This window comes from Orycteropus afer, unplaced genomic scaffold, assembly GCF_000298275.1.
Source record: "Orycteropus afer afer isolate SDZICR_OR568_19922 unplaced genomic scaffold, OryAfe1.0 scaffold00250, whole genome shotgun sequence".
Classification (NCBI taxonomy): Eukaryota; Metazoa; Chordata; class Mammalia; order Tubulidentata; family Orycteropodidae; genus Orycteropus; species Orycteropus afer.
The window spans coordinates 518,802-522,727 of NW_006921837.1; the positions used below are offsets into that span (position 1 = coordinate 518,802).

General features: G+C 43.8%; 1 protein-coding gene across 1 annotated transcript in view; it reads right to left on the reverse strand.

The window, feature by feature from the left end:
- EXOSC7 (exosome component 7) overlaps positions 1 to 3,926 on the reverse strand; it is a 76,094-nt gene that overhangs the window by 585 nt on the left and 71,583 nt on the right. The window lies entirely within an intron of this gene.

Here is a 3,926-nt window from a genome sequence, read left to right on the forward strand (position 1 = left end):
AAAAAAAAAAAAAAAAAAATGCATTGACCCATGTCACTTTAGTTTTGTGTATTTCACTATACATAAATTATATTTCAATAAAATGCATTTTAAAAAAACAAGCTTTTCATAGCAGTTAATATAAGTCATTCAACTCCACAGTCCTTACAATTACCACTGATTCTACTATTTGTGTGGTAGAACTTTCACATAACCTAATACTTCCCTTTTCTCCAGTACTTCATCTCAACCACCAAGGCAATGATGATGCTACAGGATGTCCTGGGTTGTCACCACCTGCTCACCACCACCCAGAGCACCTTTGCTGCCAACTAGCAATTCCTGATCTAGTTACCAAATCCCATTTAGAGGGTCTGCTTTCTAGGGCCACTTCTGTCACCAAGTGCTTAGTCTGGGTTTCTTCCCCAAAGCAGAGCCTAAGACAAGGTCTAGTCTTTTGGTATTCATGAGTCAGAATAGACTCAACAACAACTAACAACAATAGTTTATTTGGAAGGTGATCCCAACAGGGAGTAGAAGGGAGGAGCTGGAGAGAGTAAAACAGGAAAGAAGAGTTAATAACAGTCATGAGCAACTGAGGCATGACTCCACCAACAGGTTTTGACAAAACGCCTCTCAGAATTATCCACTCAAGGATCAAACGGCGTAGCATTTCTCCACTGGCTCTTATCTGCCAGTGGTTGTAGGTTGCCTCAGGAGGCAATAAGGCAATACGTTGCCAGCACTCCTGGGCTGAATAATACTTACATGCTGAGTGGCCTCTTGTCAGTGTTCCATGACACAGTGTCAGAGCAGCCTAAGAACAGAAAACAATAGATCTCTGGGAAGCACTGGAGGCAAGACTGCTGACATGAAGTGACTGAAGCCCATGTGGAACTGTCCTGTAGCAGGTGCTGGAATCAGAGGGGAGGCTGAGGGGATGGAAGGCAGGACCCCAGAGGTGTCCTATCCACATGTGGCCTTATTGAATCATCTTCCTACTGACTGGAATGTGCTCTATGACCATTATTTAGGGGTATAAATAATACTAGGAAAAGCTCCTTTATGTTTAATGTTTCTATTCCCTTTGTATCTTGAATTATTGATTTTGGATACATCCTGAGAAGTAAAATTATTAGGACAAAGAGGCTGAACATTTTTAAGGCCCTTAATACACACTGCCAGATTATTTCCAAAAATTTGTACTGATTTATGTCCTACAAGAAGTTTATATGTGAGACTACTGCCTTTACAAAAAAACTCAACTACTATTCATATTCTAAATTCATGTGTTCTGAAGGCTCAAATTTACATGCTCTGAGAGACCAGAGGTATTATATAACTTGAATATTATATAACATTGCATTCCTTACACATACACCCCACCCTAAAACTCTTAATTGCTTTTTGGCAGACTTCAGTGTTCTTCTCCTTGATGTTTGTTTGAAGGCCACTAAAGACAGCTCTGTTCTGTAGAAAGAAACTGTGGGTCTCTCCAGAACAGTATTTTTTTCAGGTCTTTGCTAGTCTGTGTTCAATTTTCTCTTTCTTTATTTTCTGAGAGTTGGAATTTCCAATAAATGTCTCATCTAGAAACAGGCTGCTCCTTGGAAGTCTTATTTCATGTGAGATGTCTACATTTTACATATGGGGTAGCCTTCAAAGGCATGGGATGATCCGAGGCAGATACGAGCACCTATTTCTCTCCTTCCTTTATTCTCTCTGTAAGTGCTTAGCCAGCCAGCCAGTTTTGTAGCACTTTATTATATAACTGGCTCTGGAAAGCTTCATTTGTCTGTCGGGAGGGAAATGCAGCTTAGCTGAGTTTCACACGTGATAGTACCCATTTTAATTTACGTACCTCAAACTGATTCACTGAAGCTAATCATCCAAACCTAAGGCTTACTCAGACTACTCACACTCCAGTTGCATCTCTCCACCACTACTGCCAAAGTTTCACCATGGGCAGTCAACTAGAGCAGAAGCCATTAAGCCCAAGTCTCAGCAGCTGCTTCTCTCCTAAAGGACTGACCTGGCCACACAGAGAGGAGGTATGCCAGGACCTCTTGGAACCAGTCTACAAGAGCTTCACTCACATTATGCTCTTTCCATTAGGCGATAAATTCCGAACTCCTTACCCAATTTGTCCCACTGAAACGCAGAGACAAGTGCCACAGCTGAGACACTCTCTACAAATCGACTCTTTCCCCAGGGCTTCTTAAGATTGATTTGGGAGATTCAGTGCCCCTGGAAAATACTGCTCAACCTATGAATAGACTTAATTCCAACACCCTGTGCTGTGAGTACAATCAAGGCTTGTAGGAACCATGGCCTTTCTCCTCCCTGAGAGTCTGAAGGCAGGCTGACTAATCAAATGACACCATCTCTAAGGCAGCTTCTTAATGCTGAAAAAACTAAATCTAACCAAACACCAGGGAGTGGTTATAAAACACTAAGCAATTTCAAACAAGAGTGATAAGAAAGATGGGCTAAAGGCCAAGGTGGCTTGCAGAACCCTTGGCCCTGGGCAGCTCTGCCTGAATCTCTGGGAGGGCAGGAGGAGGGAGCTTCCCCAGGCCTCAGGGCTGAATTGTTCGCTAGGGAGGTTGGGTGGAGGGGGAAAGCCCTGGGTCTGTAGCTGGGACATAGTGCCTCCTCCCTTCTCCTCTAGAGGCACCCAGACACATAAGGTGAATTAATTTTTCCTTGGGATCCTTATTTTGAAATCCCTACAGGAGAATAACTTTTTTAAAAAATGTGCATCATAGGTATTTCCTTTAGGCCATTTTCTGCCAGGTCTTCACGTAAGTTTGTTTGCTGTTGTTTGGAACTCCTCCCTCAGCAGGAGATGGGAGCTGGCAGACCCATAACCCAGCCTCTCCCTTGGCAACAGACCTCGGATTTTGTTGTCCTTCACCAGGCAGGGCTGGACCCCCTGAGGGCTCACCAAATGCTGTTTACAGCTCAAGAACTCCAGCCATACCGACCGGACCAGAAAATAGATTTTAATTTTACATGTACAAATGTTGCCTTAAAGTCACAAAAAAAATATATACAGAGTTCGGTGTGAAAGGAAAAGTAAAAAACAAGCAATCCACCAATGAAGGAATGGTGTACAAGTCACCCCAGGAATCCAACTTTCTGTCTCTTGGGCCCCAGGCTTTCTTCTTTGTGTAGGACACTCTTCAGGGAGGCGTGCAGCACCTTGCCCACTCGCTTGCTGGTCTGTAGGACAGAAGGAGGGGGAAGAGCACACACACAATGGTGAAGCACACCCACTCAGACCAGGGCAATCTTCTATTTCTGCCAGCTTGCCATCCCAATGTTTTACACATTTCACCTGCCTTGTAGGACTTTATTTCATTAAAACAGAAACATACCCCAAACGCTTATAACATAATGGTTGTATTCTGGAAAAACTTCCATCCCCTAAAAAGGACACTGACCCCTAGGCAGGAAGCAGCAAAGCAAAGGCTGCATCAACCCTTAGCCCACACTTAGCATTCTTGTTGCTGTTACAACAAGAAGCAAAGTTGTCAATCAAATCCATACTTGGGTTACAGTCAAGTCAAACTGTACTGCAGTAAGAGGCAGAGGAGGACCACAGAGAATCTAGAAACTGTCTGATGAGGGAGCAGAAGGTGCCAAGAACACATTTAACTAGCAGTTTCTCATTCACCTCCCACCAGGCCTATATAAGTAGAATTGCTCAGACAACTGATTGCTCAGTCAATGCCTGCATGGGGTCTTTGGTGTTATTTCCACACAAAGAGGAGCTAAAGGAATTGAGACCCGTCACCAAAAAACCCAACCTCACTGCCATCAAGCGACCCCTCTTGGGTTTCCAAGGCGATATCACTATGGAAGTAGATTCCTCAACTTTCCTTCTGAGGAGTGGCTGGTGGGTTTGAACCATCAGCCTTCTGGTTAGCAGTCAAATGCCTTAG